Below are 23,977 nucleotides of genomic sequence, written 5' to 3'. Positions count from 1 at the left end.
AACCCACACACTCCCAAACAGAATGTAAAAAAAGAGGGGGGGAATAAATCATACGTTGTTGCTGGCTGGTGAAACCATTTTTTATAATATACCAAGCGTTTTCTCTGTATTGACTTGCCTTTATGATAATTGCTCGAAACTTTAAATAAAGTTGGGAACGTCTGAGACTGGTGAGGCATTTGATATTTGCGATGCTACTCTTGAAAGCAGGGTTAGATGTTCTGAGAGCCAGTCTACTGTCAATGTGATTGATGGACTGGATCAGTCACAGCCTCTCAGCTTTGGCTACATTGCACCATGGTTGTAAAGATGAAATGTGAGGAATGTATGCTTCTCTGAGCTCCCTGGAGGAAATATGAAATAAATGGGTAATAAATGAAAACAGTAAATAAGTAAGTATTTGCTAGCCTGCATAGATTTTTCAAATTTATTAGTATGGTCCCTAGACTTAGGCATACAGTGGTGCCTCGCAAGACGAAATTAATTCGTTCCACAAGTTTTTTCTTCTTGCGAGTTTTTCGTCTTGCGAAGCACGGTTTCCCATAGGAATGCATTGAAAATCAATCAATGCGTTCCTATGGAGACCGTCTGGGGACAGAGGGGAAGCGCCGCTCTGTCCCCTCTTTTGAAGCAAGGGGCTGCGGGGAGAAGATAGCTTCTCCCCGCCGCCCCTTGCTTCAAAAGAGGTCTGGGGACAGCGGGGAAGACGCGCTGCGCTTCCCGCTGTCCCCGGATCTGGGGCTGCGGGGAGAAGATCGCTTCTCCCCACCGCCCCTTGCTTCAAAAGAGGTCCGGGGACAGCGGGGAAGACCCGCTGTCCCCGGAGCTTGCGGGGCAAGCTTCGTTTTGCGAAGCAAGCCCATAGGGAAATTCGTCTTGCGAGGCAACTTGAAAACGAAAAAACCTTTCGTTTTGCGAGTTTTTCGTCTCGCGAGGCGTTCGTCTTGCGGGGCACCACTGTATTTCTCACTGTGGTTGTGAACCCATGTCTTGACAAAGCTAGAACTGGGAGACCCTTTGACATCAGCTTTTCTATGTGGAGAAAGGGTTTTGTTGTTGTTGTTGGCAGTGTTCGAAATTAGGCAGTTGCCAGGCGCATTTTGCACCTGGCTTTTGACCACTTGCAACCAAGTGAAGATGCCTGGGTGCCAGGATGGTGCCTGATGTCTCCACCATCTGGATGTGCATGCCTGGGGATCTTGTTGGTTGTGGTATGAACCATTCAGTGATGAGCAGCTCCTCACCCATCTAAAGCAGTTATAGCCCAGACACAGATTTACCACATCTAGTGAGAACTAGGTTTTAGCTGAGCCAAAAACATGTTCTTGGGATGAAGAGTCATGGCCTGCTTCTCCATTGTATCCTTGTTACTGCAATGCTTTGGTAGCATTGCAGGGATATTATCCTGATGCTGCAAGAGAAATGTGCAGGATTGTTGTGTCAGTGATACACACTTCTTGACTTAACTTGAAAAAGAGGTCCCTCTTTTTTTAAAAAAAGTAACGTGTACTTGTCAACTGCTGTTAGTTTGGAACACCATATTTTAGTAAAATGACTGTCCTGTTCTTGTTTTCTTTGAAATAAGTCCCACTTCGTTCAGTTGGGTTTACTCATAGTATGTAAGTGATGCATAGAATTACAGCTGTCATTTACTGAAAGGTGTTGCCTGTATATTTTAATAATACATGTGTTATCCTGTCATTTTGCATAAAGTTCCAAGGCGGAACAGTGGTACTGCTAAGTTGTTTTGAGCAGTCCTAATGAGAAATTTCAGTAATATTATTCAAAGTTGCACCTTAGTATTGGGAGAGGCTGAGATGTTGTGTCTCTTGGGACCAAACAAGAATTGAACAATCTGTTCCTTGTATTCCCTGGTGAGAGATTGTCTCTGCAATCCCTGGTGGGACCTTTGATGAAATCAATAAATCTCTTTGGGATGTTTCCTCTCTGATGTCTTGAAAGCACGGGGGTCTGAGACTTTGCTACAAAACTTAACTTTTTTGTATTTGTCCATCATCCCACCCGCTGAACATTTTCCTTGGAAAGTAAAACTACTTTCATACTCATCCTTCATTAGCAAAGATACATGAATTTTAGTTTTTATTTTGTAAATTTGTGTTTTGTGTGGATTCCAGTTTAATTAATTAATTAATTGTGTGGATTCCAGTTTAATTAATTAAACTGGAATCCACACAAAAAACAAATTTACAAAATAAAAACTACAATTCATGTATCTTTGCTAATGAAGCTGGTATCATTACAATTATGCATCTCTTCATTTTCTTTAGCATTTGCAAAGCTTGGTGGTAGAAACGAGAGCCAAATGCAAGAAGAGAAATCATTAATAAAATGATGAAGGAGATTAGAGGCAGTAGACTTTCATTCAAAGAGGCGGATATGGAAATAGGCTTGAGCTTTTGTAGGTAACAGGAGATTTTGTCAGGATAGGTTGAAATCTCTTGTTGAAAGCTGCATAAGGTGTGCATCCACAATTGCCGTGTGTGTGTGTGTGTGTGTGTGTAAGTTAGAATTCCTCAGGTGGGAACAACCAATTCTTTCTCTTTCCATGATAATCTGGCTGCGGAGACTGCTGATTGGCTCACCTTTGTGACAGTCATGTCAATTGCAGAGTTACTCCTGTAATCCGTTCAAGAGTAGTTCAAAGGGTTTTTTTTTTAAAAAAATAAGGCGCCAAATAAATGTTTCATCAAATTAACATACTGTATGCTTGGGAGAAAAAAATTATCAAGCAAAAAAACTTATCTGAAGGACATGCAGCAGCAAAAATGGTCCTGGATTTGGTGCCAGGTACCTGTGGGTTAAACCATAGAGCCTAGGACTTGCTGATCAGAAAAGGTCAGCGGTTCGAATCCCCGCGACAGGGTGAGCTCCCGTTGCTGGGTCCCAGCTCCTGCCAACCTAGCAGTTCGAAAGCACATCAAAGTGCAAGTAGATAAATAGGTACCGCTCTGGCAGGAAGGTAAATGGCGCTTCTGTGTGCTGCTCTGGTTCGCCAGAAGCAGCTTAGTCATGCTGGCCACATGACCCGGAAGCTGTACGCCGGCTCCCTCAGCCAATAAAGCGAGATGAGCGCCACAACCCCAGAGTCGGTCACGACTGGACCTAATGGTCAGGGGTCCCTTTACCTTTACGTGTGTAAAGAAGTAAAGGAAGCAGAGCATGCAGTACAGCAAAAAAAAAAAAAAAAAAAAAAAAGCGCTGTTTTTTGGGTATGCTAGTCACACCAGTAAATATGAAGTGGTAATTCTTTTCCTGGGCGGTATTACTTCAAGCTACAAGTAGGAAGAGAACATGTTTGAATTCTTCCCCACTAAGCAAAAACAAAAAAACTTTTGTCTGGGACCATGGATTGCTCAGTTGGTCACAGTATAGTGCAGATAATGCCAAGCTTGCAGGTTCGATCCCCCTGTGGGACAGCTGCATTTCAGGGGGTTGGATTTGATGATCCTTGGGGTCCCTTCCAACTGTACGGTTCTATGATTTTGGAGAGCTCCTGGTGGCTAGGATAGACCGCAATGATGAGCTGGATGGTTTGGTAGCTTCTTTGAGAACAATTCAAACATACTTTCCTCCCTGCCACCAATCTCATGCAGGAAACATCTTACCACCTGGTTCTGCGAGGTCTCCCTTTAGAATTCAGGCCAATGGTGTAGCGTGGGGGTGGGGGCACAGGAGCAGTTGCCCTGGGCTCAAAATTTCAACACCCAATGCTGCCTCAACACAGCTGCGTGCTTCCGTCACTGGGCTTTGTTGAAAACAGCTTTTCCATGTCAACCAGGACGGGACCTTTCCAGACTGCGGCTGCCATTTCCTGGGTGACGTGGATACCTTTAGGGAGGCAGTTGAATGCGCATGCATACAGTGGTACCTCGGGTTACATGCGCTTTGGGTTACAGACACTTCAGGTTACAGACTCCACTAACCCAGAAATAGTACAGTGGTGCCCCGCAAGACGAATGCCTCGCAAGATGGAAAACCCGCTAGATGAAAGGGTTTTCCGTTTTTGAGCTGCTTCGCAAGACGATTTTCCCTATGGGCTTGCTTTGCAAGACGAGAACGTCTTGCAAGTGTTCCGATTTTTTTCCGCTCCCCCCCTTTTTCTAAGCCGCTAATAGCCTTTTAGCCGCTAATCCGCTAAGCCTTTAATAGCCGCTAAGCCTTTAATAGCCGCTATGCCTTTAATAGCCGCTAAACCGCTAATAGCGCTAAGCTGCTAATAGGGTTGCTTCGCAAGACGAAAAAACCGCTAGACGAAGAGGCTTGCGGAACGGATTAATTTCGTCTTGCGAGGCACCACTGTACCTCGGGTCAAGAACTTTGCTTCAGGATGAGAACAGAAATCGTGCAGTGGCGGCATGGCAGCAGCAGGAGGCCCCATTAGCTAAAGTGGTGCTTCAGGTTAAGAACAGTTTCAGGTTAAGAACAGACCTCCGGAATGAATTAAGTACTTAACCCGAGGTAAAGGTAAAGGTAAAGGTACCCCTGCCCGAACGGGCCAGTCTTGACAGACTCTGGGGTTTGTGCGCCCATCTCACATCTATAGGCCGGGGGCCAGCGCTGTCCGGAGGCACTTCCGGGTCACGTGGCCAGCGTGACAAAGCTGCATCTGGCGAGCCAGCGCAGCACACGGAACGCCGTTTACTTAACCCGAGGTAAAAGGTAAAGGTAAAGGTACCCCTGCCCGTACGGGCCAGTCTTGCCAGACTCTAGGGTTGTGCGCCCATCTCACTCAAGAGGCCGTGGGCCAGCGCTGTCCGAAGACACTTCCGGGTCACGTGGCCAGCGTGACATCGCTGCTCTGGCGAGCCAGAGCTGCACACGGAAACGCCGTTTACCTTCCCGCTGGTAAGCGGTCCCTATTTATCTACTTGCACCCGGAGGTGCTTTCGAACTGCTAGGTTGGCAGGCGCTGGGACCGAACGACGGGAGCGCACCCCGCCGCAGGGATTCGAACCGCCGACCTTTCGATCGGCAAGCCCTAGGTGCTGAGGCTTTAACCCACAGCACCACCTGCGTCCCTTAACCCGAGGTACCACTGTACTAAAGGGACGTGGGTGGCGCTGTGGGTAAAACCTCAGTGCCTAGGACTTGCCGATCGTATAGTTGGTGGTTCGAATCCCTGCGGCGGGGTGAGCTCCCGTCGTTCGGTCCCAGCTCCTGCCCACCTAGCAGTTCGAAAGCACCCCTAAGTGCAAGTAGATCAATAGGTACCGCTTTATAGCGGGAAGGTAAACAGCATTTCCGTGCACTGCGCTGTGCTGGCTCACCAGAGCAGCTTTGTCACGCTGGCCACGTGACCCGGAAGTGTCTTCGGACAGCGCTGGCTCCCGGCCTCTTAAGTGAGATGAGCGCACAACCCTAGAGTTGGACACGACTTGCCCGTACGGGCAGGGGTACCTTTACCTTTTACCACTGTACTATGTTCATTTGATGTTTTTAATATTTTGTTGGGAGCTTCCCAGAGTGGCTGGGGCAGATGGGCGGTATATAAATAATAACCTTTGTTGTAGTAGATGTATTACCTATTGGAAGGGCTTTTTGGCTTATACAGAAATGCACAGGAAGAATTTCTTCCCAGTGGACCAATCAAAGGCTTGGAACAGAAGTACTGTGGGTTCATTGGCTAGGTCAACTGAAAAAGGACTCTTCTGTACTGTACTCAATCTTTGGGTTCTACTGAGTTGTACTCAGAGTAGACCTGTTAAAATTAAAGGACCTGAATTAGTCATGCCCATTAATTTCAACACATCTGTTCTGACTAGGACTAATAATTGGCTACTATCTTCTGGAATTCTCTTCTGAGAAATATCTATCAAACTGCTTCTTTGCTTTCATTCTGCTGCCAGGCCTGGGACAATGTTGCTATAGAAATATTTTTCCTGGCTATTAAGTGATTATCTTGATGCAATTTGTTTTTGTCTTTTCAGTTTCATTTGTATTTCAATTGTTACGGATTGCTTCTATTTACATTTTTGCTGTATGTGAAATTTGCTGCTTTGTGAACTTATTTTAGTGGAACAGAGAGCAATAAATTTATTAAAATAATGATATAGACAGGTACTGGTTTGTGATGTGATCTGCCCATCCTATGAACAATTACTAGGGCCCTATTAAACATAGTTGAATTTCAAGTAAAGATGCATAGTATTATACTATAAATCTCAGCACTGGTGCACACATGAATTGCTGATGTCAAAAAAAGAATAAAAATGTGTTTCAGAAAATCAAAACTAAGAGGGTAAGGTTGATTTAGTGTTTCTCTTGTTTACATTCAAACATCCTGAAATGTGTGCTATTTCTTCTTCAACTATTTGTATCAAAGCGAAAGAAAATCACCAATAGTTGCTTTCTAAGAGCCACTTCAAAGGTGATAGTCTTCTTTCACATATCATAGTACTAACATAATCATAATAATAGCATTTTAAAGTATTCAGACACTTCATATACATTCATTCTCTACTGGCTATTGACTGAAACAGACACACAAAAACACACATTCTCAGTCATGTGAGTGCTAAATATATGGGGAAAAGGAGTAAAACCATACGTTAGGTGCGTGTGATGTCTGCAGATGCACATTTGGTGTACCATGCCCTAAGAGGCACCATTCAGTTGTGGCTTTCCAGCGCATCTATGCACAGCAAGAACAGATGAATATGTACGGCTTGCAAGTTCCCCCCTATTTGTTTATTTTCATAATTTACATCCCAACCATCTGTCAAAAGTACTTTAGGTGCCATACACAAAAATGATACAGTAGTAAACATTAAACTAAAATAATCAAGCCAGATATTATAGAAGTGTGTGGTTCAAGAAAATACTTACATGTAAGATGAAAGTCACATTTTAAAAGGTGCTGAAGTATGTGACTGACTGCTTTTAGGGCTCTGTGCTAAATATTAACTAGTGTGGCATCATAAATTGAGCAAACATTTTTACAATGTGTTTTTGTTTTCCCATCATGCAATGTGCAGCTAGGCTTTGCATGGTTTAGTGGGGTGCAGCTGTACAGTGGTACCTTGGGTTACAAACACTTCAGTTTACATACTCCGCTAACCTGGAAGTAGTACCTCGGGTTAAGAACTTTGCCCCAGGATGAGAGCAGAAATTGCGCACCGGCGGCAGCAGGAGACCCCATTAGCTAAAGTGGTACCTCAGATTAAGAACGGTTTCAGGTTAAGAACAGACCTCTGGAACGAATTAAGTTTATAACCAGAGGTACCACTGTACTCTGTTTCATCATGCTGTGGACCTGGAAAGTACTGTGACAATGGTCATTGAATGTTTGTGTTGGAAACAGTTTCCTCTCTCATCTGTATTCTGCAAATTTTATTTTACTCCTTCTCTCCTGTTATTAGGCATTCTTGCTGCACGTAGCTGATGATGATGACTAGCTTTTTCCCAGATCACACTGTACTGACTGAAGAGCCCAAGTTGTATGCTGGATGGAAGAATAGACTTGAATCTGATTTCATATTCTTCCTTGACCACTAAGTTGGTGGCCTTGGGCCAGTCCCAGACTTCCTCTCAGGGCTGATATTAGGAAAGAATGAGATAACGCCATGTACCCGGAGCTGTTAGGAGGAAGGATGGAATACAAATGTGATAAATGAAGTCTGACTCTGGTGTAAGCCATTTATTAAAAGGCTGCCTTTGTGCTTCCTCTGTTTGCTCTAGGCCGTACTAGTTCTCTAGCTGATTTTTCTACTACGTTAGCAATTGCACTATCATGTGGATACTCACAGGAAAAATAGCTACTGCTCAACTTCTCCTTTTCTCCTTAGCCTAGAACTAAGCCTTTCTTTGGTTTAGCGTTCTTTCCGAACCTAGACTCATGGCTTGTCTCACTCCATGCATAACCAAAAACGCAAATCTTTACATGCTACAAGTTGCTTTACTTTTATAACAAAGACCTGAGTTTCCTGCTTCAGTATTGTTAGTTTTTCATAATTTTGATTTGTCAAAAGGTATGCCAATAATATTGCTGACAGTATTTTCCCTTTATGTCTTCAGAGGCATTGTAAAGATGTACAGGTGGATTATGCAAAGCAAATTTATTTTCTTTGGCCAGTTCTCTTTTTTGTCAGGAAGGTTGCTTGAGAATGTGAACTTCTTTTTAAGAACAGCTGCAGAAACCATAAGCCTGGGGCATCTGTGCCTTGTATGACCTCTGAGACACAAACTACATGTGATGGCAGTATTTGCTGAAACTTGGGTCTGCCTCTGTTGTGTATAAACTGGGGTGGGGAGCTCTGCTTTTTAAAGCAAATGGGGCATACTGGTGAGGAGAATAAACCCCTATCATCTTACATGAACATATGTACCGTATTTTTCATCCCATAGGACGCACCTAGTTTTTTTGGGGGGAAATAAAGGGGAAAAAAAATTCCCTTTATTTCCCTCCCAAAAGCAGGTCGGGGAAACAGAACCAGGTCGAGGAACAACAGGATGGTGGCGCTGCGCCTCCCTGCTGTCCCCCGAGCTTGTGGGGCTGGCCGATGTCTGCCCCGCGCGAGGGGCGCTCTGCATCAGGGCGCCCCGCCCGCCGGGCAGCAGGCTGCTATCCGCAGCATGGGGAGCCTTGCGGGGAACTCCTGCAAGGCTCCCCACGCTGCGGATGTCTGCCTGGCGCGGGGGGCGCTCTGCTTCAGGGTGCCCCTCACGCTGGGCAGCAGGCTGCTATCCGCAGCCTAGACATCCCTGCCGGACCTCCCGTAGGGCTGCCTAGGCTGCGGATGTGTTCCTGAAGCCTGGAGAGCGAGAGGGGTCGGTGCGCACCGACCCCTCTCGCTCTCCAAGCTTCAGCAAAAGCCTGCATTCGCCCCATAGGACGCACCCAGAGTTCCCCTTCATTTTTGGAGGGGAAAAAGTGCGTCCTATAGGGCGAAAAATACGGTAATTATCTGTCTGACAGTTTAAACTCAGTGGTCTGCAACTATTTTTGAGAAAAAAGCAAGGACACCATCTGATGACCCCCCCCCCCGCTAGCCCCCAGACTGGCCTGCTATAGATTCTCCTTTCTCTTTACTCCTTTAGCCTATAGATTAGCACAGCTGGGCATCTTTCAAGGGCATCACAACACTGACCTCAAGAGCATCAAACTCTTCACAAAATGTTTGAGTAGCAAATTCCAATACAGGCAACTCCCCATTTGCGCAGGTGTTGTGTTTCGGGTCATACTATGTGTTGGCGGGGCATGCATAAGCCCACCCTGCCCTGTTCTGCCCCCTTCTGGTGCTGAAAATGGCGTGCAAGTCAGCAGTCACCCATGCCTTGAACGCTTGCAAAATATGTAACAATTGACCAAGTTCCCAAGCATGCTGACTGCAATGTAAACTTTACTGAAATTTCATATTTAGCCTTAGTAGGATTTCTATATGACTATGTCAGCTCTAGATAGCCCTAAATGCCAGTGGGTTTAAATCTGCAGGGAAAAAGCATTATAACACAACTGAAAGTCAATTAACCCTTGATAGTTATTCTCATTCTCTTATCATTCTCCCACCTGTGCCTTGTATATTTTAAGCAAGAGCTTTGAGAGCTCTAATACATTTTCTCTTTTGTGTGTTGTTAATACTTCTATTAACAGAAGACAGAACTGCCTGGCATGCTTTGGTCCATGGGGTCACGAAGAGTCGGACACGACTAAACGGCTAAACAACAAAAATACTTCTATTATTTCATTGTTATTAGACCATTTCTGTATCTTTAATGTATATTGTAAATTGCCCTTTTAGTACTGTAAACTGCCCTGGGATCTTTGGATGAAGGACAGTTTAATAATAATAATAATAATAATAATAATAATAATAATAATAACAACAACAATAATAATAATAATAATAATAATAATAATAATAAAATCATAATAATCATAATCATATCCCTACTCACAGCCAAGCTCTAGTACTAGAAGGCATCTTACCTGTGAAACAAGCGTTGTGTCATGATGGAGGGGAGAGGCTTTGTGTGGGTGATGGTGGCAGCTGTTTTAGTTTGAACCTTAGGGTATAGGCTTTATTTTTAAATCCCCTAAATCAAGAGTTGCTTTATGTGTGTGAATATAGGGCTTGTGTTTCTAAGGAAAGTGAAATTGTTTTGTTGTATATTCGGGGGAATTTGGTAAAAATAAAGAATTCTCTGAAGTTTTCTTTAATGGCCTGGTCTATTTCTATAGACACTGGCCACAAAGTTCCTGGTGCCTAGCAAGGGCTCAACCAGAGCAAGCCCAAGACACAGTGGTGCCTGGGGCGGAAAATCCAGATGCTAATGATCACGTATGTTTTCCTCTACTGTCAGAGGCAGTCTGCTTCTGAGTTCTAGCACCTGGAAACTGCAGGAGAGGAGAATGCTCTTGTTTTCAGTTCCTGTTTGTGAGCTTCCCTTAGGCATCTGTTTGGCCACTATGAGAACAGGATACTGGACTACATGGTCCACTAGCCTTTCCAGCAGGCTCTTCTTATGTGCTTACCACAGGATACAATCCGTCAGGAACGGCTTCTCTGCAGCTACTTCCTGTGCAATGAACAGGAGTTGTGCAACAGCTCAGTAACGCTCCTGTGCAGTTCCTATTTATTTCATTGGAGCTTGCACATGAGAAAATTCCTGGTGGCGATGATATCTGTCTCCCTCTCTTTTATCTGAGGCGCCTGTCTCATTTTTCCTCTTGATAAAGGCTATCTCTATCCTGCACTGGTGCATCGGGAAGGGGACATCGTTCTCTTAATGCTAGATCTTAAGAGCCCCTGGGCAATTGCAGATGGATGATATAAGATGGTTGGTACTAGGTCTAATGTTTCTAGTAGTTACTGCAAAGGTAGGAGTTTGCCCTGTCAGTCTTTGTGCAGCCACAGCAACAGGGATGTATATAAAAAATTCCTTCCAGTAGCACCTTAAAGACCAACTAAGTTAGTTCTTGGTATGAGCTTTCGTGTGCATGCACACGAAAGCTCATACCAAGAACTAACTTAGTTGGTCTTTAAGGTGCTACTGGAAGGAATTTTTTATTTTGACTATGGCAGACCAACACGGCTACCTATCTACTACTGGAACCAGGGATGTATATAGTTGGGCTGTGCATTTGTTGTTTTGACCTTTAGTGCACCTTCTTACAGTTTTAATGGAAGCTAGTTCAATTAATTTAAATCACAGGAGAAAATGTATTTGTTTGTAGGCAGGCGATTTTAGGTCCACTGATTTTTCAACTCAAGTAGCAACTACAGCCACGTGGAAGCGGTTTGAAGGAAGATAAGAGCCTGTGAAAGGGAAGGGAGGGCAACGGGCCAGTCTTAACACCACAAGTCTATATGCATGTCTTCTAAGGAATAAGCAGGCACCCCCAAATTGAACAGTTCTATCTTGTGCTTTTGGTCTGTAACGCTAATGTTATAGTAACAGTGCCTGTGTGGGTGTGGCTTTTGAGGCAGAGATTTTCAAAGAACTGAAACACTCCTTTTACGGGCTATAAGCCTCGTTTGGGAAACGTATGGCTGACTTGCAGATTCTGTGCTATGTATCTCTGGAATCCTGTGAAGGCCAGCCCCTCTTTTGGAAGCAAAATGTTTCTGGTCCTCATTGTGATGGAGAAAGCTTGGAAATGTGGTTGCTGTGTTGCAAGGCAAAATGAGCTGGAAACGTCTTTGTGTACAGATTTTTAAAAATGTGGCTACAATAGCAGCAGTGCCTCCTTGCTTGAGGAATGCGCTCCTTCAGGAAGTTCAGTCGGTGCCAACATTGTATAGGTTTAGGCGCCAGCTGAAAGCTTGCTTTTTTGCACAAGATTCTGTATGATCAGTGTGTTTCAGAGTTCTATTTTGAATTAACAAATTAATACAATATTATTATATAGAAAATATATACTGTGATTTAAATTTTTGTATTTGTACCCGTAGGTGGTCCTGGGGTCTTAGGAAGGTTGTGACATTAGCCACAAACAAACAAACAAACAAAAGGTTATTTAGATATTACGTTTCTGTGCAGTTGCACCATTAGGGTCTTCAATGCATTCTCTTGGACCATTAGGCCCTGCTTATTCAACTTGTTTTGACAGGCAAAAAGACTGTTAACAACACTGGAGAGCCCATGATCTAATGCAGGGATGTTGAGGATACCCTTAACAGATTGCCTAAGGGAATGTAGCCCTTGGCTGAAAAAAAGGCCCCCTACTCTTAATGTGGGACACAGGTGGCTCTGTGGTCTAAACCACAGAGCCAAGGGCTTGCCGATCAGAAGGTCAGCGGTTTGAATCCCTGCGACGGGGTCAGCTCCAGTTGTTTGGTCCCAGCTGCTGCCCACCTAGCAGTTTGAAAGCACGTCAAAGTGCAAGTAGATAAATAGGTACCGCTCCGGCGGGAAGGTAAACGGCATTTCCGTGCGCTGCTCTGGTTCGCCAGAAGTGGCTTAGTCATGCTGGCCACATGACCCGGAAGCTGTCTGTGGACAAACACTGGCTCCCTCGACCTATAGAGCGAGATGAGCGCGCAACCCCAGAGTCATCCGCGACTGGACCTAACAGTCAGGGGGTACCTTTACCTTTTTTTTACTCTTGATGTACAGTATGCAAAACTTAACACATTGTGGTTTCCTGTGTTTAAAAGGTAACCTATGAAATGTGTCATAGTGCTTCTTTCTTACAGGACTGAGGTGTTGATCTGTGTCTGTATATATTTTTTGGGTGTTTGTGGAGGGGTAGTACCTATGCTGGGGGGCACGTCATGCTCTTTCTAGGGTTGTTTGTCCACCTTTGCTCCCCACCCTGCACTCAGCTTTCACCTGTGGCTCCTGCAAACTGTCAGCGTGTGACAGTGGCCACACCCTGGGAACGGCTTTGATGGCTGTCTAATCCAGGTGAGGGTAGCTGATGGATCTTAAACCTCAGTGAGTTAGGCATTTCTCCTGCATGCCAAGACAATCAAGTGCTGACCCACCACTGTCCGCCTGCTTCAATGTGTGCTTGGAGCTCAGAGGACTGTGATATCTAAGCCTCCCAGAACATAAAGGGCACAGTCCAGGAGAATGATCTCCTGTGCTTTCCCCCTTGAAGTGAATGGGAGATATGCAAGAGCAACAGAGCTCACATAGGAGACCTTCTTGTTGAATTATGCCCATGGTTTTGCAGTGCACCTGAAAGGTGAATAAAATATTGAATAATTCCTTTAAAAGACATGAATGGTAGTTTTCAATGAAGAAAAATGATAGTGCTTTAAAAAAATCTACTTGAAATTAACGTTATTTCAACCCGTGCTAAACCTTAAGCTTAGTGCAATTTATTATGTCACTTGAATAAAGTTTAGAAATATGCTGACTCAATGAGCCCTCATCAAACTTTAATGACTTTTTATATGCAGGCTGTTTCCCCTCCTTATATGATGCTCAGGCGGTAGTAAGGAACAGCTTTAACGAGATTTCAAGGTGAATCTTTATAAATATAGATCAGGTTGTCATATATTGAAGGATTGTGGTTTTAAAGCAAACACTTAATAACGTGCTTGATTTTTCACACTTCTGTGAGTTGTGCTAAATTCAGTAGAATGCCTTGCAAGGTGTAAAGTGTGTGTTTACAGCAAAATGGGTCCTGCACCCTCAGACTTGGAAAATACACATATCTGATCTTACATGTGTGACCTTGAACTTGGAGGAGTGTCGTATTCCATGCTGCCTCAGGTTTTGTCAGATTGATGGTGTTTGAGGTTTGGAGGCAGCCTTGATTTTAAGGGCCTCTAGCGGGTGGCGCTGTGGGTTAAACCACTGAGCCTCTTGGGCTTGCTGATCGAAAGGTCAGTGGTTTGAATCCCCGCGACGGAGTGAGCTCCTGTTGTTCAGTCCCAGCTCCTGCCAACCTAGCAGTTTGAAAGCAGATAGGTAGTCATTCATTCTCTGTTTAGAGACCAGGAGATTGTGAAGAAGGCCCAAAAAACGTTGAAAGATTACTTTGAAATAAATTTGAATACTTCGGTGGAAAAGAAAATAATCTGGGACGCGAGTAAAGCTGTTATGAGAGGGTTTCTGATACAACAGAATACTATCAAGAAAAAACTCTGGAATGGTAAAAAGGACAAGATTTTGGAGAAGATAAGAGACGGTGAGAAAAAGTTGAGATTAAATCCAAAATCAAAAGAAGTCTTAAGAGAAATAAAATTCCATCAAGCACAATATACGAAATTGATAAATCAAGAAGTTGAATGGAAAATTAAACAGATGAAACAAAGGTCTTTTGAATCGGCAAATAAATGTGGGAAGCTGCTGGCATGGCAGCTGAAAAAGAGACAAAAATTGAACTTCGTTACCAATCTGGAGGTTGAAGGAGAATGTATTCAGAAACCAGAGGAAATTAGAAAGTGTTTCCAGAGATATTTCAAAAAACTGTTTACTCAAGAACCCCAAGTAGAGATCGAGATGAACAAATTCTTAAAAAACCACGGCCTGCAAAAACTAACACAAGATAAACAAATATCCCTGAATTACAAAATAACACAACAGGAAATTGAAAGCGCCATTCAGAATATGCAATTAGGCAAATCCCCAGGCCCAGATGGACTTACCTCCAAATATTATAAGACATTGAAGGAATATTTGGTTCAGCCACTAATGGAGGTATGTAACCAAATTATGGAAGGGAAAGGGGCACCAGAATCGTGGAGAGAGGCATTCATCACTTTGATACCAAAATTGGAATCTGAAAAGACTCAACTTAAGAACTACCGACCCATCTCACTCCTAAATGTGGATTATAAAACTTTTGCTGATATTTTGGCAAATAGACTGAAAAAAGTTTTAAATGAAGTAATTCACAAAGACCAAGCTGGCTTTCTCCCTGGCAGGCATTTGTCTGACAACACCAGGGATATTGTTGATGTTTTGGAGTTATTACAGACAAATTTGAATACGAAAGCAGTTTTGATTTTCATAGATGCGGAGAAGGCCTTTGATAATATATCTTGGAAATTTATGAAGAAAAATTTGGAAGGGATGGGAGTGGGAAGGGCGTTCCAAAATAGTATTGAAGCAATTTATTCAGAACAAAAAGCTAAATTGATAGTAAATAATGTGGTGACAGAGGAGTTCAAAATTGAAAAAGGGACACGACAGGGGTGCCCCCTATCACCCTTGCTATTTATTTCTGTCCTGGAGGTGTTGCTGAACTTGATTAGGAAGGATCAGCGGGTGGAAGGAATACAGGTCGGAGGAAAACAATATAAACTGAAGGCTTTCGCAGATGATTTGGTTTTGACATTACAGGAGCCAGAACCCAGTACAAAAAGAGCTTTAGAACTAATCTCTGTGTTTGGTCGGGTGGCGGGATTCAAATTGAACAAACAAAAAACCAAGGTCCTGGCAAAAAACTTGACAATTTCAGAAATAGAGGGGTTCCAGAAGGAAACGGAACTAAATGTGGTCACAAAAGTGAAATACCTGGGGGTTAATTTGACTGGGAAAAATTTGAATTTGTTTAAAGATAATTACGAAAAATGTTGGTCTGAAATTAAAAAGGACTTAGAAACTTGGTCAAGATTGAAACTTTCCTTGTTGGGAAGAATTGCAGCAGTCAAGATGAATGTATTGCCAAGAATGTTGTTTCTGTTTCAAACCCTTCAGATCGTGGACAGAGTGGAGTGTTTTGGAAAGTGGCAGAGGGACATTATGAAGTTTGTCTGGCAGGGCAAAAAGCCCCGAATAAAATTTAAAATACTAACAGATGCAAAGGAAAGAGGGGGATTTGCCCTGCCGGACTTAAGATTGTATTATGAAGCTGCATCCTTCTGCTGGATGAAGGATTGGTTCTTATTAGAAAACACTGATGTCCTAGATCTGGAAGGGTTTAACAATGCTTTTGGGTGGCATGCATACTTGTGGTACGACAAGATAAAGTTTCATAAGTTGTTCAAAAACCATATTGTCAGGAAAGCTTTATTTATTGTCTGGACTAAATATAAAGACTTACTTGAAAGTAAGACCCCGAGGTGGTTATCACCAATGGAGGCTAAGGCCATAAAACTACTTAACATGAGGTGGCTGGGCAAAATACTGTGAGATAATAGAAAGAGTTGGTGATACGTGGAGGTTGCAGAGTTTTGAAAAATTGAAGAGAAAGGTGCGAGACTGGTTTCATTATGCCCAAATTTTAGAGATCTTTAAAAAGGACAAAAAAGTTGGTTTCCAGGTGGAAAAATCAAAATTAGAGACAGAACTACTTGAACCTAAGACGAAAGTGCTTTCAAGAATGTATAACTTGTTGCTTAAATGGAACACTCAAGATGAGACAGTTAAATCAGCTATGATAAAATGGGCACAAGACATTGGGTACAACATTATGTTTGAAGACTGGGAAAGGTTATGGACCACCGGTATGAAATTCACGGCATGTAGTGCCTTAAAAGAAAACATTATGAAAATGGTATACAGGTGGTACATGACCCCAGCCAAACTTGCAAAGATATATCATTTGTCTGATAATAAATGTTGGAAATGTAAGGAGGCTGAAGGAACATTCTTTCACCTCTGGTGGACATGCCCGAAGGTGAAGGCTTTTTGGGAAATGATTTATAATGAGTTGAAAAAGGTATTTAAGTATACCTTTCATAAGAAACCAGAGGCTTTCCTCCTGGGCATTGTGGGCCAGAGAGTGCCAAAGAAAGATAGAACTTTCTTTTTATATGCAACGACAGCAGCAAGAATCCTTATAGCCAAATATTGGAAGGCACAGGAGTTACCCACGCTGGAAGAGTGGCATACGCAACTGATGGACTACATGGAACTAGCTGAAATGACTGGCAGAATCCGAGACCTGGGAGAAGAGGCAGTGGAAGAGGACTGGAAAAAATTTAAGGACTATCTACAAAAACACTATAAGTTATATGAATGTTGAGAATTTGCTAAGTTTTTGGAAAAACATGCTTCAGTATTGAGATTTGAAAATGATGGAAACTAAGTTAAGACTGTGAAAAGTTTAAATTTTAGAATATATAATTAGAAGAAAGTACAAAAACATATGAAACAAGGTTTCAATTTGCTGTTTATTTTTATTGTAAAGAAAGCAGGGATGGAAGATCTGGGGAAGTCCAGTTGATTATGAAAAAAGATCTGGAAAAGTGAACTTTCTTGTATACAATCTCTTTTTTTCTTTCTGTAAAACCGCTTTTGTTGTGTTCTTGATGATATATTTTGACCTTGGAAAAAAAGCAATAAAAAATATTATATATATAAAAAAATGAAAGCAGATAGGTAGATAAGTAGGTACCGCTCCGGTGGGAAGGTAAACGGTGTTTCCGTGTGCTGCTCTGCTTTCGCCAGAAGCGGCTTAGTTATGCTGGCCACATGACCCAGAAAAACTGTCTGTAGACAAACGCCGGCTCCCTCGGCCTGTAAAGGAAGATGAGCGCTGCAACCCCAGAGTCATTTGCAACTGGACTTAATTGTCAGGGGTCCCTTTAGGTAAAAATAGCCTTCCTACTTTGCAGCGTAGGAGTACGTTGCTGACTTGTTTTTATTTTTTATTTGTTAAATAACTTGATTGTTACTCTTTTAAAAAAAGATGGTGTTGGTGGCGATGAAGTATGTATAACTCATGAATAGGATTAAGGGACACTTTTGCTTGAGGGTTTGTACACTTGGAATTTCAACACTCAACAGTTGCTTGAGGTCGAGAAATTGATAACAGCTGTTTTTTGAGGAAATCAGGGCTGCTGCTGGCAAAGGAATTGGGCATGATAACGTATTAGCCACCTAGTAGTGAAGTAAGAGCATAAGAAAAGCCCAATCAGACCAAAGGCCTATCTATTCCACCCGCCTCTTTCCCACAGCTAGATTGATTTATTATTATTTTTTATCCCATTTATTGACCATGTCCCATAAAATACCTTGAAGCAATAGATGCTTATGGGAAACTCAAAAGTGGGACTTGAGGACAGCAGCCCTATCCCACTCATGCTCTCCAGCAGATGATGTTCTGCCAGCACATAGCCAATGATGTCCCTGTAATCCACAACAATGAAACGGAACCTCCAAATTGAGAGACAATCTTACATGATTCCAAAAACTATAGCTGGGCAATACCATTATTAGAACCAACCCAAATGTCACAAAATAGCAAACAAGCTCTCAAATTCCTCATAATTCTTCCTCAGGCTTTTTGTCCCTATGGATTTGTCTCAGCCCTTTCTAAGGGCATCTAGCTAGTAACTATCACTACTAGCTTTTTCAGATCTGCTACTAGTTATTATGGTTCCAAAGATTAGTTTCTTTAGTGTTAGTTTGAATTTGTTGCAGCAATAGGGGTTGATGATTCTCTGTAGAGCTTCCTTGGAGGGCACTGTTAAAGCCAAAGGTAATGTCTGCATGCTGGATTATTATATACCGTATTTTGCGCCCCATAGGATGCTCCGGCCCATAGGACACACCTAGTTTTTTGGGGGGGAAATAAAGAAAAAAATTTTTATTTCCCCCCCAGGTGCGGGGCTGGAAGAACCAGGTCGGGGAACAGTGGGAAGGCACGCTCTGCCTCCCCGCTGTCCCCCGAGCTTGTGGGGCTGGCGATGGGGAGAAGTGCGCTGATCCCGGGACTGCAGGCAGCTCTGCGCCGCCATCCGGAGCGGGGCGGGACTTCGCTCCCCGCTCCCGGTAGCCACGCAGAGCTGCGCTGATCCTGGGACTGCAGGCAGCTCTGCGCCGCCATCCGGAGCAGGGCGGGACTTCGCGCCCCGCTCCCGATGGCCGTGCAGAGCTGCGCTGATCCCAGGACTGCAGGCAGCTCTGCGCGGCCATCGGGAGCGGGGCGGGGCTTCGCCCCCAGCTCCCAGTGGCCGCGCAGAGCTCCGCTGATCCCTGGACGGCAGGCAGCTCTGCGCCGCCATCCGGAGCGGGGCGGGGCTTTGCCCCCGGCTCCCGGTGGCCGCACAGAGCTGCGCTGATCCCGGGACGGCAGGCAGCTCTGCGCGGCCATCGGGAGCGGGGCGGGACTTAGCGCCCCGCTCCCGATGGCTGCACAGAGCTGCGCTGATCCCGGGACTGCAGGCAGCTCTGCGCGGCCATCCGGAGCGGGGCGGGACTTCGCGCCCCGCTCCCGATGGCCGCGCAGAGCTGCGCTGAGCCGGGGACTGCAGGCAGCTCTGCGCAACCCTCGGATCCGGTCTCCCGAGGGTTGCGCTGAGCTTCCTGAAGCCTGGAGAGCGAGAGGGGTCGGTGCGCACCGACCCATCTCACTCTCCAGGCTTCAGCGAAAGCCTGCATTTGCCCCATAGGACGCACACACATTTCCCCTTCATTTTTGGAGGGGAAAAAGTGCGTCCTATAGGGCGGAAAATACGGTACACTGTTTGCAGGCTACAGCACCTTTTGCAGAGGGCTGGTCAGTAAACTCAGTTCTCAACTGCATTAACTGAGTTCTGGTAGCGGCAGTAGTGCTGTAGTCCATTCCTGTCTTTATTCACATGTGTCCTCATGGAGCTGAATATTCAGCTGGTAGCCGTCTGGCTTTTTTTGACTTTGCCATCCCAATGCTAAATGCCAATGGGACTTGTCTGCCTGTCTGCAACAAGTCTAGTAATTTTCCAAAGCCATTGATTACGGATTCATCAGTCTCAGACACATTTAAAGTTACTTTACAGAATGTGACTGGCCTGTTTGGACTGCTTCCCACAAAATACCTTCCTCTTTATCCCGTAGTTTTATATAAATTAGTTTTAGTATAAATTATTTGTTGATAGAACTCACTTTTAAGTAAGAGGAAATAAAACTCCTTTGCCCTTCCAGGGGGGAAAAAAAATTTGGGTGATCAGTGCACAAATAGTACATTGGTTGCTGTTCAAAGAAATACGTTGATTACTTAAAAGCATTAGAAGTGTAATAAACCCATATTCTTCTAGATCTCTTCTTGAATTAAAGTATACGTTATTGAGCTTTAAATGACTGTGTTCAAACAAGAAGTCTGCTCTAAGTCAGTCTTTGCCAATCTGGTGCCCTCCAGCTGTTTTGGACTTCAACTCCTCTCAGCCTCAGCCAGCATGCCCAAATTGTCATCCCAAACAGCTGGAGGGTACTAGGTTAGTGAACACTGCCAGAAACCCCGGTTACCATGAATGAGCAGCTAGTGCAGTCTGCCGAATTGTTCACACTGTGTTCGTCTGCTACTGCCTGGGGGTGGGAGGGTTTGCACAGAAAATGTCGTTGTGAACAAACCAAAGCTACAGCCTTTGCTATAAAAGGAAAACTGTCTTCACATTATTGTGCAGGTGTAGAAGGCATCGCTGCGTTTAACAGCGAAACTCAGGAACTGAACGTGTGTAATTTTAAACAGAGTACTGACTTAAGGATCAGCAGGAAATTGGATTTTATGGTTATGTTTTATACATACAATGTTCAGAGTTACTATAAACCAACATATATCCATTATGATAGAGCACCAGGTGCTATGATTGTAACCAAAATATTAAACTATTTTTGAATCGGTATGCAACTCAATATATTGCATATTATATCCATTTGCATACTTAAAAATGTGGAAAATCTGTAGTACACATTTTTTTAAAAGAAAAGCTTTTTAATGATTTAAGCAAGAACCTATACTTCAGTGGCATACGAGAATAAAGGAAAGCAATGCAATTAAATAAAAACGAAAATTGAAATACACACACACAAATGCAAATGTGGGTCATTTCATTCACAGTTCCTGGTGTGCGGACAGGGGTAGTAGTATTATATACCGCTATATAGAAGGATATTGTCCTTGAGGGTCTTATGATAGTCTCACTTAAAGCTGAAAAGTTACTAAGAATTCCAAAGAGCAGCATATTTCATAGTAAACATTTTAACATTTTTGCCATCATTAATGTATAAAATATTTCTTGCCACATTGTTGAAAGTTAATTTGTTTTTGCTTGTCCACTAGTGTGCCTTAATTTTTGAGTTAATTTTTCTGCAGCAGCATGGGCCACATTTGACTGTACCATAAATGCTTATTTAATCCCTCTAAATATTTCAGTTTGCTTGCAATAACGATCCTGGCAGTTGACAATAAATATAGAATAAATTCTTTATCCAAACCGTCTTCATTTGGTCCATCCCATATTCCCAGTAATGCTGGCAAAGAGGCTGGTTACAATTCTTGTTTTGTTATTAAAATAATTTCTAAGAACCCCATTGCCCCAAAAAAAATTTGCCCAAAAATCTAGTCTAACCCCTGCAATAGAGGAATTTGCCCTGCACAAATACATCCCACCCCACACCCCAATAACAGAGATCTACTGCACATAATGTTGCTCACAAAACAGGCACATCCATTGCATCCAAAATGAAAAAACTATATTAAAATATGAATCACGTGTGTTCTTCAATTTGTAGAACAAAAAAAGTTTATTAAGTGGCCTGGAGAATTGGTGGTTTAGAGAAAAGAAGTTATCTGGTAGCTGCAAACTCGCTTGTGATTCTCATTGAAATGAAGGACTATTGTCCATATGGCAAATAGCTGGAGGAGCAATCCTCATGTTTTCACCCTTGAAGAAAACTTAGATAATTTACATAACAAAAATTGTTCTGCTAAATTTACAGAGAATTGAATGAGTGAGAAATTTTGAATGGTCTATATTTTCTGCTAAATGAGGAGAGAATGTGTGGCGGAGGTGCTGGAAAAATTTTAAAATATGGCAGAACCAATTAATCATTTATGTCAAATGATTAAATTCAATACTCTGTAAAAAAATACATTTTAAACTGAATAACAAAAGTTGTGGCCATTGGTTTGCAAGTTCCTTTAAAAAGAGTTTCCTCTGTTACTTTGAGACACTTGTTTCTTGAGCTCCTGCTGGTTTAGATATTGTACTTGGTATGGCATTGAGATGCTATTTTACAACCTTGATGGATTGATTATGCTTGCTTTGAAATCAGTAACTGTAATTTTACCCTACTGATCACTTTAGATCTTTGGTGGCCTTTAATACTGTTGATGGTGGAGGACCTGCTGTGCTTTTACAAGAGCATTCTGGAATGGTGGTGGTTGATATTTTCAGGGCTGCGTCTGAAGATGGTGTTGCAGCATCTTGAAGGGGCCTCTCCTACCCCCACTTCTTATTCAAGATACATGTAAGAACTCTGGGTAAAATGGAGTGGAAATCAGTTTAAAGGCTCTGCTCTAGCTTCCTTTACCATCTGATCTGGCCCTGCGGTTTCAGGGCTTGATTCAGATCCCTTTGTGGAAAAGCTCCTAGTTTCAGGTAAGCCGATGAGGTAAAGCAAAAGGAAAGAAATCCCTGGAGCAAAGGAGGAGGATTGGTGCATCTCTGAAGATGAAGTTTAGCCCACTTTTGTCAGCTTTGTGGCCTTGGCATGGGCGTTCAAATCCATTGCTGGGATTTTGATTTTGTAGCAGTTGCCATTCCACTCTTCATGTTGTGTATTGTTACTTTCTCCTGTTCTGGCAACTTCTAACAGCATCTGTGCAGCTTAGCTGACTGAGGTGCCTGCATACATACATGCAGAAAACGAGTCAGCCTGCCTTCTCTCTTCTGATAGAGTTACAAACTTGGTGGATCAGGGGAATGCTGTGGACATAGTGTATCTTGATTTCAGTAAGGCTTTAGACAAAGGCCCCCATGATATTCTTGTGGAGAAGCTGGTAAAATGTGGACTGGGCAAGGTAACTGTTAGGTAGATTTGTAGCTGGTTGACTGATCAAACCCAAAGAGCATTCACTAATGATTCTTGATTATCCTGGGGAAAACGTGATAGGTGATGTGCTACAGGGTTCTGTCTTGGGCCTGTTGTTGTTCAACGTATATATAAATGATGTGGATGAAGGAATTGAGGGGATGCTCATCACATTTGCAGATTTCTTTATAAATGGAGTCTTTGAAGCAAGCACTATTCCTTGAACTTAGGGAAGGTTATGATAAATATACAGGGTGGAATTCAACAGTGTTCTCTTCCATCCATGGTTCTGGTGGTTGTCCTGACCCTGCTCCCCAACCCAATTTTGGGGGTGCTAGGAGGAGGAGGGAAGCCTCGCTGTACAAGCAGAGCTCATTGTGCAGGGCTTCTGCTGACATGGCTGATTAGGTGAATCTTGTCCATTGATATACAGTGGACACTTGGATTGTGAACGTGATCCATGCAGGATGCACCTTCGCAACCCGCTACGTTCGCAATGGGCGTCTGCGCATGCGCGGGTTGCGATTTGGCACTTATGCGCAAAGCACGATTTAGCGCTTCTGCGCATGCACAACTGCCGAAACCTGGAAGTAACCCATTCTGGTACTTCCAGGTTTTGGCGGTCCGCAACCCGAAGAAACGCAACCTGAAGCGTCTATAAACCGAGGTATGACTGTACAGTGGTACCTTGGGTTAAGAACTTACTGTAATTCATTCCAGAGGTCCGTTCTTAACCTGAAACTGTTCTTAACTTGAGGTACCACTTTAGCTAATGGGGCCTCCTGCTGCTGCCCCGCGATTTCTGTTCTCATCCTGAAGCAAAGTTCTTAACCTGAGGTACCATTTCTGGGTTAGCGGAGTCTGTAACCTGAAGCGTCTGTAACCCGAGGTACCACTGTATTCTTATTCATTATTCATTATATTAATGAGTTGCTTCCCATGAAGTACCCCAAAGCAAGGTAAAGGTAAAGGGACCCCTGACCGTTAGGTCCAGTCGCGAACGACTCTGGGGTTGCGGCACTCATCTCGATTTACTGGCCGAGGGAGCCGGCGTACCGCTTCCGGGTCATGTGGCCAGCATGACTAAGCCGCTTCTGGTGAACCAGAGCAGCGGACGGAAACGCCGTTTACCTTCCCGCCGAAGTGGTACCTATTTACACTTGCACTTCGAACTGCTAGGTTGGCAGGAGCAGGGACCGAGCAACGGGAGCTCACCCAGTCGCGGGGATTTGAACGGCCGACCTTCTGATCGGCAAGCCCTAGGCTCTGTGGTTTAACCCACAGTGCCACCCACGTCCCCCAGAGCAATGTACAATGCAGT

At 43.7% G+C, this 23,977-nt stretch overlaps 1 protein-coding gene across 9 annotated transcripts in view; it reads left to right on the top strand.

Annotated features, from left to right (window-relative positions):
* CHD6 (chromodomain helicase DNA binding protein 6) overlaps positions 1-23,977 on the top strand; it is a 113,591-nt gene that overhangs the window by 2,559 nt on the left and 87,055 nt on the right. The window contains exon 1 of one of the 9 annotated variants that reach the window (XM_083508352.1): positions 9,937-9,957. The exons of the other annotated variants lie outside the window; for them this stretch is intronic. The gene's annotated coding sequence lies outside the window, so the exon portion shown is untranslated. Of the gene's footprint in view, positions 1-9,936; positions 9,958-23,977 lie in introns of those variants that run through there. 9 annotated transcript variants of the gene reach the window in all.

The sequence above is a fragment of the Podarcis liolepis genome, assembly GCF_965112155.1.
Source record: "Podarcis liolepis genome assembly, chromosome: 6".
Classification (NCBI taxonomy): Eukaryota; Metazoa; Chordata; class Lepidosauria; order Squamata; family Lacertidae; genus Podarcis; species Podarcis liolepis.
This window is presented reverse-complemented; position numbering and strand designations above follow the sequence as displayed.